Here is a 14,588-nt window from a genome sequence, read left to right on the forward strand (position 1 = left end):
ACTTGCTGTTCATATGATCAGGTATTGAGCGTCTTTTAACCTCATTAAGTTTCCCAAAACGCCAAGCGGTTAACAGAAGTGAGCATATCATTTTTCAGGTATATTTTGCTTGCTTTATACTTGCTATACAAGTCAATGAGTAGGTTAGAAAGACCCCTGGAAGGTTCCTGAGTGACGTTCACAGCATTTTGCGAGCAAAAAAGAAACTTAAACAAACTCATTTGATGGCCAAAACAATACTTAGAAAAACATCACCAAACTATGTTTACAAAAATGCTGGAAAACACTAAAAAGGGTGATTCAGGAAAAGAATTGCTGTCATTTCTTGAGGCCGTTTCGGCTTGAAATCCTGGTCAGTTTCAACCACGTGGAAAAAGTGTCATGCGAACATTGGCACAAGTCACAGAGTACGATTGCTTGGTGTGACATAGATGATAGAGTTTTGCTTCATGAAGTCAAGTTTAACTTTTGAGTTAAACTTTATTCACAGATAAATCTTTTTGCCATGTGGATTTTAACTTTCTCTTTTTGTGTTAAACCATGTGCATTGGCAAATTGAGTGTGAGCAGAAAAGATAAAACTGCTATGCACAAAGAATTTCTCAGGTTCCACTGAGATTTGAACTCAGATTGTTGGATTCAGAGTCCAAAGTGCTAACCATTACAACATGAAACCACATGACCAATGAAGCTGGCTGGATTTTCTTTTGAAAACAGTAAAAGAGCATGTGTAAATAGTGGAAATGTGAGAAATTCACTCTGAATCCAGTGATCTGAGTTCTAATCCCAGTGGAACCTGGGAATTCATGCATTATGATGAAAACTGGTTCTAAAGCTGTTCCGCAAATGTATATCTAACACACATTGGTAAATTAATATCTCCTCCCTTTTTATTCCACAAGTGTGCTTAAAGTTCCATGATATCACAACAAAGACAGTTTTAAAATGTTGATGAAATCTGGCTAATAATTAGCGTGCTGGATCTATCAGCTGGAAAAAGGGTGAGAAAAAAAGAAATTGCAAAACTTCTGCTCATCCAGAAGTCACTAAAGATTTTTCATGGTGTGCTAAAAGGTTCCATCGGAAAGATAATTCAAGTAGAGTTGGTGCAAATCAAAGTTCATATCCCTCTCCATCAGCCACGGCAGTGGTCTGTGTTCGCTGGAAAAAAAGGAGGATTTGCACCACATACCTGATGGCACCCTCTGAGCTTTGTTTGATTGGTGGTGTGATGCACAAGTGACATCTCACCCGGCTGACTAATCAAAAGAAGATCTACAGATGCAGTTAAGCTGGTTCTGCAAATACAATCCATAAATTACAGACCATTTCTGTGGGGGATAGACTTGGGAATGTGGAAATTGATCTACTCAGATAATTCGTCAAAATGTTACATGAAGTTAAACGTAGTTAACAGGATTTGAACCTATGCGGGAAGACCCCAATGGATTTCTAGTCCATCGCCTTAACCACTCGGCCACAACTACTCATTGTTTCATTGTTATGAGTTTCACACCTTTTCTTATAGCACCATGATCACTATCAGTGATTATCCTTCTGGAAGACATTTCAGAAAATGGAAGATTTCAATTGGAAACAAAATTCCAGGCCTCACTGAAATGTAAAAATCTGATTTAAAGGTATCATCAATTGGAACCTTTTACAGTTCAAGGTTTATTAAAATTCATAAGGCGGATTTAGAGTGACTTTGTTCCAAACTCTCCTGAAAAAGGCTTTGAAAATGCTCAATAGTTTGAACAGATTCATTTCCATGCAAAAAGACTTGCTGTTCATATGATCAGGTATTGAGCGTCTTTTAACCTCATTAAGTTTCCCAAAACGCCAAGCGGTTAACAGAAGTGAGCATATAATTTTTCATGTATATTTTGCTTGCTTTATACTTGCTATACAAGTCAATGAGTAGGTTAGAAAGACCCCTGGAAGGTTCCTGAGTGACGTTCACAGCATTTTGCGAGCAAAAAAGAAACTTAAACAAACTCATTTGATGCCCAAAACAATACTTAGAAAAACATCACCAAACTATGTTTACAAAAATGCTGGAAAACACTAAAAAGGGTGATTCAGGAAAAGAATCGCTGTCATTTCTTGAGGCCGTTTCGCCTTGAAATCCTGTTCAGTTTCAACCACCTGGAAAAAGTGTCATGCGAAAATTGGCACAAGTCATAGAGTACGATTGCGTGGTGTGACATAGATGATATGAGATTTGCTTCATGAAGTCAAGTTTAACTTTTGAGTTAAACTTTCTTGATAGATAGATATTTTTGCCATGTGGATTTTAACTTTCTCTTTTTATGTTAAACCATGTGCATTGGCAAATTGAGTGTGAGCAGAAAAGATAAAACCGCTATGCACAAAGAAATTGTCAGGTTCCACTGAGATTTGAACTCAGATCACTGGATTCAGAGTCCAGAGTGCTAACCATTACACCATAGAACCACATGACCAATGAAGCTGGCTGGATTTTCTTTTGAAAACAGTAAAAGAGCATGTGTAAATAGTGGAAATGTGAGAAATTCACTCTTAATCCAGTGATCTGAGTTCTAATCTCAATGGAACCTGGAATTCATGCATTATGATGAATACTGGTTCTAAAGCTGTTCCGCAAATGTATATCTAACACACATTGGTAAATTAATATCTCCTCCCTTTTTATTCCACAAGTGTGCTTAAAGTTCCATGATATCACAACAAAGACAGATTTAAAATGTTGATGAAATCTGGCTAATAATTAGCGTGCTGGATCTATCAGCTGGAAAAAGGGTGAGAAAAAAAGATATTGCAAAACTTCTGCTCATCCAGAAGTCACTAAAGATTTTTCATGGTGTGCTAAAAGGTTCCATCGGAAAGATAATTCAAGTAGAGTTGGTGCAAATCAAATTTCATATCCCAGTCCATCAGCCATGGCAGTAATCTGTGTTCGCTGGAAAAAGGAGGATTTTCACCACATACCTGATGGCACCCTCTGAGCTTTGTTTGATTGGTGGTGTGATGCACAAGTGACTTCTCACCCGGCTGACTAATCAAAAGAAGATCTACAGATGCTGTTAAGCTGGTTCTACCAATACAAACCATAGATTACAGACCATTTCTGTGGGGGATAGACTTGGGAATGTGAAAATTGATCTACTCAGATAATTCGTCAAAATGTTACATGAAGTTAAATGTAAATGGCAGGATCTGAACCTACGCGGGAAGACCCCAATGGATTTCTAGTCCATCGCCTTAACCACTCGGCCACAACTACTCAGACGCTGTTTCATTCTTATGAGTTTCACACCTTTTCTTATAGCACCATGATCAATATCAGTGATTATCCTTCTGGAAGACATTTCAGAAAATGGAAGATTTCGATTGGAAACAAAATTCCAGGCCTCACTGAAATGTAAAAATCTGATTTAAAGGTATCATCAATTGGAACCTTTTACAGTTCAAGGTTTATTAAAATTCATAAGGCGGATTTAGAGTGACTTTGTTCCAAACACCTCCTGAAAAAGGCTTTGAAAATGCTCAATAGTTTGAACAGATTCATTTCCATGCAAAAAGACTTGCTGTTCATATGATCAGGTATTGAGCGTCTTTTAACTAGTGTTGAGCCACCCCCGTAGTGTTCGAGTTCGGTTCGGTTAGTCGAACACCCGTGTGTTCGCCGAACTGTTCGTCGAACACCTTCGAACACCGTTAAAACCAATGGCAGGCAAACAAAAACACATAGAAACACATAGAAAACACCTTCAAAGGTGTCCAAAAGCTGACAAACTGCTCAGAAGACACAACTAACACATGGAAAAGTGACAAGTACATATAGTCATGCGAAAAGAAAAGAGGTGGAGAAGTAAAAGGAGGGGGAGACACAGATATAGGCATGTCATGCCCTTCTAAAATCCAAAAAGTGAGAAGCCGAGACGGCCAGTCCGCTCCTGCCCGTGCCACCTCCGTGTCGCCGGGTTTGTGCCAGAGCCGCGGTGAACCCTGACGGCCAGCCCCCCTCTCCCAATACTGGTGCCTGTCCGCTGGTGGGTCGAGAGAGCCCCCCTGTGGTGGAGGCAGCTCTAAGCTTTTTAATTTAAATTGTCCCTCTAATTTGAATGAATACACTTTAAATCCATTTAGAAGGATCTATTGGAGGGCAAGTCTCATGCCAGCAGCCGCGTAATTCCAGCTCCAGTATCGTCCACTAAAGCTGCTGCAGTTAAAAAGCTTTTATAAGGATCGAGCTCGGCTGTCCACCGCAAGGCATCCTAGTGCCAGTCCCAGCCCCTATGCCTTGGGGTGCCTCCTGATGCTCTTTACTGAGTATCCCGTGGTCCCGAAGCATTTCCTTTGAAAAAATTAAGTGTCCAAACTACAGGTGGTGTAGCTTGCTTAACAGCCGGGATAATCCGCTGACTAGCAGACACTGCTACTAGGCACAAAGTATTTCCTGGGCTAGATGCAGTTAAAAATTTGTAAGTAGATACTCTCGTTGGATGCTGAGAAAGCATTCCATAGAATCTCCTGGCACGCCATATATGATTCTCTTAAAAAGCTTGGGGTAGGGGTCTAGGGGACCCTTTTATAGCCAAAATCACGGCCCTGTATCACAATACGTCACCTAGGCTGAAGATAAATGGAACTGTAGCACCGAGGGCTCGGTTGCTACAGACGTATTGCACCTCACCCAGAGGTGTGATATCTCACTCTCAGATAAGGATGGAGTGTGGATCAGGACCCGACACCTGCATGCATTACACCACATTGCCGTGGGGCAGGGCGACCAATATGCCCCTGAGATGGGCACGACAGTCCCTGTTCCTGGCTGGAGTGGGGGGAGGGAACACTGAGGAAGGGGAACCCTGCAGTGCAGGAGCAGGGAGGAAGCAGTTCCTGGGTGCATTGAGAAGGGAGTATAAAAGGTGGGCACCATCTTAGTTCAGTGCAGAGAAGTCTGAGCAGAAGTGGCAGGGAGCAGGGGCTCTGCATGAGCTCTGCTCCGGAGGCGGGCCTAGTAACAGAGGCCCAGGCCTGCAAGAGGGAGAGGGAAGGAAGAGGAGCGGAGAAGGCTACAGGAACGAGGAATGAAGGGATCCCAGGGGCGCGGACGGGCGAGTCGCCACCGCACGCCCGAATCCACCTGCGTGGAGGGGTCAGGCCAAAGGGGGAGACCGGTCCCCGAACTAGTGGAGGCAGGAAACGACCCTCAGCTAGAAACCGGAGGCTCTGACATTTTATGTGGCGCAGCCCCTTGCTCCACCCGCTAGGAAGGCACCACATAGGGTCAGGGAAACTGGCGCCAAGTTTACCAAGAGGAGGCCCGAGGCAGCCGGACAGAAGTGTTGGTAAGAAAGGCCAGACAAAGGACACACAAAGGGGGTCCTGTGAAGCGCTCCAAAGTTATCTGGGAGTTGTCTGAGCCCCTCACCTGGTGAGCACAGTACGACGTGGGCAGCCGTTACCTGCAGACGTGGTCTGGATAATAAGAACTGTGAGTAAAGGCCCTGAACTGCATCACTGACTCCGTGTCGTTACTGCTGCTGCCCTGCACCATCACCCCCATCCTCCGCATACACTGCCCTGAGGCTATACTCCTCCCGTGGGGAGTTATGCTACGCTCTGCTGCACCCACAACACCAGCCTTAGCGGTCTGCCCTGTAGCGGCGGTTCACTCTGACCGCAATCCACGGGTGGCGTAGTCGGACATTTAAACATCAAAACCACATAAATAGTTCCGCCACTGGTTTGACCGCCCTGAGCCACGGAACCGGATCGCCGCCACGAAGACTACAACCACCAGCATCCACCAAAAAGGGTCCGGCTCCGGGTGTCCCAAGGCCCAGGGGGTGCGTCAGAACATTTTCATCACCTTTCACAATCACCAATGGGACAAGGCAGGGATGTCCTCTGTCCCCTCTCTTATACATCCTAGTGACGGAGCACCTGCTCTCATCAATTCGCCATAACCCCAATATTAGGTGGATTGAGGTGGGAGGCACCGAGTACAAGTGCTCTCTATTTGCTGATGATGTCCTAGTATATATCACTCAATCACATATATCCATCCCTGCTGTTATGGCTGAAATAGATCACTTTGTTACATGGTAAAATTTTAAAATCAATGCAGCGAAGTCTGAGGCCCTCGATGTCTCCCTCCCTAAATCCATATAGGATTCCATCCAGTCCAACTTTCCCTTTGCCTGGCCCTCACAGGGTATCAAATACTTAGGAATTCCTATTCATAGAGACCTCTCCCATCTATGTTATCTTAATTTTGGGCCCTTTATTGAACAATTCCATACAGACCACGGTTGGCAAGTTAGAACTGTAAGATTCACTACGTGAACCACTGGTGTTTTGTGGAAAGGCACATGTACACCGCGTTCCAAATTATTATGCAAAAAGTGTTTAGGAGTGATAAGGGAAGAATTTGTTTGTTTGTCAGTTAAACTCATTGATGGTGATGTGTGTCAGGGCTCTTTATATCACTGTAAGCAATTGCAGACACCTGTGCTAATTAGTTTGGCAGGTGTGTCCAATGAAAGGCAAGACTACTTAAGAAGGCTCTCTCACATTATTAAGCAGCCTACATTTTCTGCCAAAATGGGAAAGAAAAAGGATGTGTCGGCTGCTGAGAAGCAACAAATTGTGGAGTGTTTAGGTCAAGGCATGACTACAATCAACATTGTGTGATGATCAGGATGAAGTGTCTTGGCAATCAAGAAGTATGTAGCTGATTCACAGTACACACGTGTGTGTGCTGATAAGGGCAAATTGAGGACTCTTTCCTACAGGCAATTACGTCAGGTTGAAAGAGCAGCGGCAAAAAAGCCTTGTCATAGCAGCAGACAAGTTTTTGAAGCTTCTTGTGCCTCCAACGTCCCCCGAACAACAAGATGCAGGGTCCTTCAGAGGTTTGCAGCTGTGCATACGCCATCCTGTCGACCTCCTCTATCCACCTCACACAAGCAGAAACGGCTCCAGTGGGCCAAACATTACATGAAGACTGATTTCAAAACTGTTTTGTTCACGGATGAGTGCCGTGCAGCGCTCGATGGTCCAGATGAATGGAGTGGAGGATGGCTGGTTGATGGACACCCCACGCAAACACGGCTACAGCGCCAACAAGGAGGAGGTGGAGTAATGTTTTGGGCTGGAATCATGGGGAGAGAGATTGTCGGCCCCTTTAGGATCCCTGAAGGCGCTAAAGATGAACTCCATAATGTATGTGGATTTTCTCAAACAGCACTTCCTGCCATGGTTCAAGAAGAAGAACCGTGTATTTCACAGCAAGATCATTTTTCTGCATGATAATGCACCATCTCATGCTGCACATAAAACATCTGCACCTCTGGCTGATATGGGCATAAAAGGGGACAAACTTATGGTGTGACCCCCATGCTCCCCTGACCTCTACCCCATTCAGAACCTTTGGAGCATCATTAAAAGGAGTGTCTATGATGGAGGGAGGCAGTTCACATCTAAGCAACAGCTCTGGGAGGGTATTCTGTCCTCATGCAAAACAATTGAAGCAGAAACCATCCAAAACCTGACAAATTCAATGGACGAGAGAGTTCAGAAGCTCCTTTCGAACAAGGGGTCCTATGTGAAAATGTAACATCACCTAGAATAAAGTTTTGAGTTGAAAACTGTTTGATTTCAGTTTCTAACAACCTGCTAATGCTTATAATTTCAAAAATGACCATTTTTTTGGTCTTTATTAAAATGAAAAGGTTGATCGAAAAGTTTGGGGGATCTAAGAGTGTGGCAACCCAGTAGTCATGATTACTTCGAATTCTGACAATATGAGGGTCATGCTGCAGGTAGTGCAGCAAGAAGGCACTTATGTGTCTTGCGCATCTCGGAGCCCCAAAATTATTTTCCGGGCTAGATGCAGCTAAAAATTATTTTTAATTTTAAATCTGGTGAAGCTTATTATAGATGGCCTAATAGGATCAGTGCTGCACACTGCTACAAAGCCCAAATTATTTTCCAGTCAAGATACAGATAAACATGATTAGTAATTTGAAAGCTTAAAACTTTTGGTAGGGTGATTTTAACCAATCATCAAGCTTTTACTCTCCCCAGGATGACACAGGGGTAGAAAAGTCGTTTCGGATCCATGATTTGTTCATCTTTATGAACGTGAGTCTGTCTACATTATCAGTGGAGAGCCGCGTGCGCTTATCTGTCAGCACACCACCAGCAGCGCTGAACACACGTTCAGACAGAACGCTGGCTGCGGGGCATGACAAGATCTCCAAGGCGCAAGTGGCTAGCTCCGGCCATTTATCCAGATTGGAAGCCCAAAAAGAGCAAGGGTCCAGTGACACAGTCGTGGCTTCAATGTTTACTTGGAGATACTCCTGTACCATCGTCTCTAGGCGTTGACTATGTGTCAGACTTCTTGTCTCCTGTGGCCTTGCAAAGGATGGGCTAAAAAAGTGGTGAAATGATTCCGCAAAATTGATGTTACCAGCAGATACTGTGGTTCTGTTACGGTTTGAGTGCTGAACACTTGACGGTCCCACGGTTGGCAAGTTGGAACTGTGAGATTCACTACGTGCACCACTGGTATTTTGTGGAAAAGCACATGTAAGATTCTGCAACAGTCTCTGCTGATACTCCTGCATGCGTGCATCCCTTTCTATGGCAGGAATAATTTCTGCAAAATTACTTTTGTACCGGGGATCTAACAGTGTGGCAACCCAGTAGTCAGGATTATTTCTAATTCTCACAATTCGAGGGTCATGTTGCAGGTAGTGCAGCAAGAAGGCACTCATGTGTGTTGCGCATCCAGGAGCACCAAGTCCCTGTTGTGTTGGTGGCGAGGTAACAATCATGCTTCCTTCCTCTGTCCTCTCCCCCCAACCTCGCACAACAGAAATGTGATCAAGGTCTCCCTCATCTGATGAGTCTTCCATCAGTTCGTCCTCCACTTCTTCCTGGGCTCCTGCACCTTCCTCACTAGTTTGGCTGCTACCATGCGCCCTGGTAAAATCATCTCCCCCACCCTCACATGCCTGCCGCCTTGGTGCTGCCGACCGTCTGGACCTTGCAGATGTTAGCCCTTCCGCATACAACTCCTCCTCCTCTACTTCCTCCACCTCCTCTTGTGCCACCACCTGACTCCGAATTCTGTTTAACATGTGCTCCAGCATGTAAATCACCGGAATAGTCATGCTGATAATGGCATCGTCAGCACTAAACATCTTCGTCGCCATTTCAAAACTGTGCAGAAGGGTGCATAGGTCCCTGATCTGAGACCACTCCTCCAGCGTGATTTGCCCCACCTCTGAATCTCGTTGGCCCAGGCTATACGTCAGAACGTATTGCACCAGGGCTTGTCGGTGCTGCCACAGTCGCTGCAACATGTGCAGAGTTGAATTCCACCGGGTAGGCACATCGCATTTTAGCCGGTGAAGTGGCAGGCCCAACGACTTCTGTAGAGATGTAAGTCGCTGAGCTGCGGGATGCGAACGGCGGAAGTGAGCACACAGCGACCGTGCCCTCTGCAGAAGGCCATCTAGTCTGGGATAGTGGGCTAAAAATTGCTGGACAACCAGGTTCAACACGTGAGCCATACAAGGCACGTGTGTGACATTGCCCCGGCGAAGGGCCGGACCCAGGTTTGCAGCATTGTCGCACACGGCCTTCCCTGGTTTCAGGTCCAGTGGAGACAACCATTCATGAAATTGGTTCTCCAGAGCTGACCACAACTCCTCAGCTGTGTGACTCACATTTCCCAGACATTTCAATGTAAAAACCGCCTTATGACGTTGAGCCCTACTGCCAGCATAGTAAGGAGGTGTGCAGGATCCCTTCTGCGCAGTTAGAAAGCTTGTGGCATGACCAGACAGGCTTTGGGTGCAGGTGGAAGACCGAGAGGAGGTTGAGGAGGCAGAAGCAGTGGAGGAAAAATTACATAAAGAAGATTGACGCACAACTCGTGGGGATGGCAAGACTTGGACAGCAGCCCCTTGTCCTGCTGTCATCATAGTTACCCAGTGCCCAGTCAGCGACATGTAACGCCCCTGTCCATGCCTACTCGTCCAAGTGTCTGTGGTGAAATGCACCCTGTCACACACAGAGTTTCTCAAAGAAGCGGTGATGTTGTGTGCGACATGCTGGTGGAGCGCAGGCACACCTTTCTTTGAGAAGTAGTGCCGACTGGGCATCTGGTACTGGGGCACTGCGACGGACATAAGGTCTCGAAAATCCTCTGTGTCCACCAGGCGGAAAGGCAGCATTTCTGTAGCCAAGAGCTTGCAGATGGTGAAATTCAACCTCTTAGCTTTCTCATGGCTAGGAGGAAATGGTCTTTTACTTGTCCACATCTGAGGGACCGAGGGCTGGCTATTGTGCTTAGACGGGGTTGATAAGGGTGTCCCCGGAAAACTGCCAGTCTGTGAGGAAGATGCAGGCGGACATGTTAGGTTACCTTGATCCAAAGGTGGTGCTATCGATGTCGGACAGCGCTCAAGACCAGCTGGTGTTACCACCTCCAAAGAAAATGATGACCTGCCAATCACGCTGGCTGTTGCGGGTAAAGAGGTGGCAGGTCTGCGCCCCAAAACAGGTGTGACTGCTGTCCCCCCAGTCACAGAGGATGAAGAGGCCGCGGATGCACAAGATATGGCAGACGGTGGTTCGCCCGGCCGGCTAGACCGCATTGTAGCACACTGAGCTTTCCACTGCAACTTATGCTTCATGTCCATGTGCCGGTTCATGCATGAAGTACTCAAACTATGTATTTTTTGGCCTCTACTTAGCTTTTGCTGACAAATGTTACAGATAACACGAGTTGGGTCATCTTTATCGATCTGAAAAAATGCCCAGGCTATGCAAGGCTTAGCACCCATGCGACCTGAAGAGCCACCACGACTTGTGGTGAGAGGCAGAGTTGTGTTTGAGGATGCAGTTGTTGACGTGCTTCCAGTACTACGTCTCTGTCCAGGAAGGCGCAACCTGACCTCGTCGTCACTAGCATCTTCCTCCACCTCCTCTGCTGACCTCATCTCTTGGCTGACTGTGGGTTGACAGTAAGTGGGATCTCCGACCTCATCATCATCACCCTGTGCGTTATCACACCCGTCGTCCTCAGAGCCAACCTGTTCCTGCCCTGACAAAAAACTAAAGTTGTCGCTCCAATCAGGTATTTGAGTCTTATCATCGTCTTCCTCATTGTCTCCACCAACAGGAGTTACAGTTTGGGAATGAGGGTCTACATTATGGTCAGAACCTTCTGCGTCTGGTCCTGGATCCGACTCATAAAGATTCTGGGCATCAGTGCAGATCATTTCCTCGTCTGGATTCACAGAAGCGCTGGAGTCGACCTCTGATTCCCAGGCTATAGTATGAGTAAACAGCTCTGCAGACTCAACCATCTGTTCTACCTCATACTCAGACGGGCAGCTGGAGATTTGGGAGCTGTGAGGAAGCAAGTGCGATTTGGGTGACACCTTTGAGGACTGGAGTATTTGTGATGTTGAAGTTGATGTGGAGGAGAGCCCACTTAAAGGAGCACTTGATATCCGTTGAAGCACCTGCTGTTTTTGTGCCTCATCTGGAATTTGTAGCGATTGGCGTGGCCGTAAGAAAGGGATCTTATCACATTGTCCGCTAAAAGAAGTAGACATTTTAGTTTGGCTGGAAGATGGTCTTTCTTCTGCACCTACCCCACGGACACAACCTTTTTTCCCCTTCCCAACACGCCTATTCCCCTTTCCACCAGCAGCAGGCCTTTTTCCACTCATTTTGGTGGTTAACTAATTCACAACTCTGGAGTTGTTTGCACAAAAAAACAATGGATGGTAACCGAGCAGAGCTGAGTGGCCAAACTGTGGTATTAGGCCAAAACTATTGGCTGGGTTAGATGCAGAAAAAAATTATTTTTAATTTGCAACCTGATGGAGGTCAGTATAGATGGACTAATAGACCAAGTCCCACACACCGCTAGAAGCCCAAATATTTTTTCAGAGCTAGATGCAGAAAATTTTTTTATTCAATTTGCAACCTGATGGAGGTCAGTATAGATGGACTAATAGACCAAGTCCCACACACTGCTAGAAGCCCAAATATTTTTTCAGAGCTAGAAGCAGAAAAAAATTATTTTTAATTTGCAACCTGATGGAGGTCAGTATAGATGGACTAATAGACCAAGTCCCACACACCGCTAGAAGCCCAAATATTTTTTCAGAGCTAGATGCAGAAAAAAATTATTTTTAATTTGCAACCTGATGGAGGTCAGTATAGATGGACTAATAGACCAAGTCCCACACACCGCTAGAAGCCCAAATATTTTTTCAGAGCTAGATGCAGAAATTTTTTTTATTCAATTTGCAACCTGATGGAGGTCAGTATAGATGGACTAATAGACCAAGTCCCACACACTGCTAGAAGCCCAAATATTTTTTCAGAGCTAGATGCAGAAAAAAATTATTTTTAATTTGCAACCTGATGGAGGTCAGTATAGATGGACTAATAGACCAAGTCCCACACACCGCTAGAAGCCCAAATATTTTTTCAGAGCTAGATGCAGAAAAAAATTATATTCAATTTGCAACCTGCTGGAGGTCAGTATAGAAGGACTAATAGAACAAGTCCCACACACTGCTAGAAGCCCAAATATTTTTTCAGAGCTAAATGAAGAAAAAAATTATTTTTAATTTGCAACCTGATGGAGGTCAGTATAGATGGACTAATAGACCAAGTCCCACACACCGCTAGAAGCATAAATATTTTTTCAGAGCTAGATGCAGAAATTTTTTTTATTCAATTTGCAACCTGATGGAGGTCAGTATAGATGGACTAATAGACCAAGTCCCACACACTGCTAGAAGCCCAAATATTTTTTCAGAGCTAGATGCAGAAAAAAATTATTTTTAATTTGCAACCTGATGGAGGTCAGTATAGATGGACTAATAGACCAAGTCCCACACACCGCTAGAAGCCCAAATATTTTTTCAGAGCTAGATGCAGAAAAAAATTATATTCAATTTGCAACCTGCTGGAGGTCAGTATAGAAGGACTAATAGAACAAGTCCCACACACTGCTAGAAGCCCAAATATTTTTTCAGAGCTAAATGAAGAAAAAAATTATTTTTAATTTGCAACCTGATGGAGGTCAGTATAGATGGACTAATAGACCAAGTCCCACACACTGCTAGAAGCCCAAATATTTTTTCAGAGCTAGATGCAGAAAAAAATTATTTTTAATTTGCAACCTGATGGAGGTCAGTATAGATGGACTAATAGACCAAGTCCCACACACTGCTAGAAGCCCAAATATTTTTTCAGAGCTAGATGCAGGAAAAAATTATTTTTAATTTGAAACCTGATGGAGGTCAGTATAGATGGACTAATAGACCAAGTCCCACACACCGCTAGAAGCCCAAATATTTTTTCAGAGCTAGATGCAGAAAAAAATTATATTCAATTTGCAACCTGCTGGACGTCAGTATAGAAGGACTAATAGAACAAGTCCCACACACTGCTAGAAGCCCAAATATTTTTTCAGAGCTAAATGAAGAAAAAAAATATTTTTAATTTGCAACCTGATGGAGGTCAGTATAGATGGACTAATAGACCAAGTCCCACACACTGCTAGAAGCCCAAATATTTTTTCAGAGCTAGATGCAGAAAAAAATTATTTTTAATTTGCAACCTGATGGAGGTCAGTATAGATGGACTAATAGACCAAGTCCCACACACCGCTAGAAGCCCAAATATTTTTTCAGAGCTAGATGCAGAAAATTTTTTTATTCAATTTGCAACCTGATGGAGGTCAGTATAAATGGACTAATAGACCAAGTCCCACACACTGCTAGAAGCCCAAATATTTTTTCAGAGCTAGATGCAGAAAAAAATTATTTTTAATTTGCAACCTGATGGAGGTCAGTATAGATGGACTAATAGACCAAGTCCCACACACTGCTAGAAGTCCAAATATTTTTTCAGAGCTAGATGCAGAAAAAAATTATTTTTAATTTGCAACCTGATGGAGGTCAGTATAGATGGACTAATAGAACAAGTCCCACACGCTGCTAGAAGCCCAAATATTTTTTCAGAGATAAATGAAGAAAAAAATTATTTTTAATTTGCAACCTGATGGAGGTCAGTATAGATGGACTAATATACCAAGTCCCACACACTGCTAGAAGCCCAAATATTTTTTCAGAGCTAGATGCAGAAAAAAATTATTTTTAATTTGCAACCTGATGGAGGTCAGTATAGATGGACTAATAGACCAAGTCCCACACACCGCTAGAAGCCCAATTATTTTTTCAGAGCTAGATGCAGAAAAAAATTATATTCAATTTGCAACCTGCTGGAGGTCAGTATAGAAGGACTAATAGAACAAGTCCCACACACTGATAGAAGCCCAAATATTTTTTCAGAGCTAAATGAAGAAAAAAATTATTTTTAATTTGCAACCTGATGGAGGTCAGTATAGATGGACTAATAGACCAAGTCCCACACACTGCTAGAAGCCCAAATATTTTTTCAGAGCTAGATGCAGAAAAAAATTATATTCAGTTTGCAACCTGATGGAGGTCAGTATAGATGGACTAATAGAATGATGCTATGCCCAAAAGA

At 44.2% G+C, this 14,588-nt stretch overlaps 4 non-coding genes across 4 annotated transcripts; all 4 read right to left on the reverse strand.

Moving 5' to 3' along the window:
- Positions 1-603: 603 nt before the first annotated feature.
- On the reverse strand, positions 604-675 carry TRNAQ-CUG (transfer RNA glutamine (anticodon CUG)). The gene has a single exon. It is a non-coding gene; the product is annotated as a tRNA-Gln (tRNA).
- A 729-nt stretch (positions 676-1,404) lies between these two features.
- Positions 1,405-1,486, reverse strand: TRNAS-AGA (transfer RNA serine (anticodon AGA)). Its single transcript has one exon. It is a non-coding gene; the product is annotated as a tRNA-Ser (tRNA).
- An 898-nt stretch (positions 1,487-2,384) lies between these two features.
- Positions 2,385-2,456, reverse strand: TRNAQ-CUG (transfer RNA glutamine (anticodon CUG)). Its single transcript has one exon. It is a non-coding gene; the product is annotated as a tRNA-Gln (tRNA).
- Positions 2,457-3,182: 726 nt separating this feature from the next.
- On the reverse strand, positions 3,183-3,264 carry TRNAS-AGA (transfer RNA serine (anticodon AGA)). The gene has a single exon. It is a non-coding gene; the product is annotated as a tRNA-Ser (tRNA).
- Between the last annotated feature and the right edge of the window lie 11,324 nt (positions 3,265-14,588).

This window comes from Phyllobates terribilis, unplaced genomic scaffold (genome assembly GCF_046119375.1).
Source record: "Phyllobates terribilis strain yellow unplaced genomic scaffold, ASM4611937v1 Scaffold_13__5_contigs__length_258822181, whole genome shotgun sequence".
Taxonomy (NCBI): domain Eukaryota; kingdom Metazoa; phylum Chordata; class Amphibia; order Anura; family Dendrobatidae; genus Phyllobates; species Phyllobates terribilis.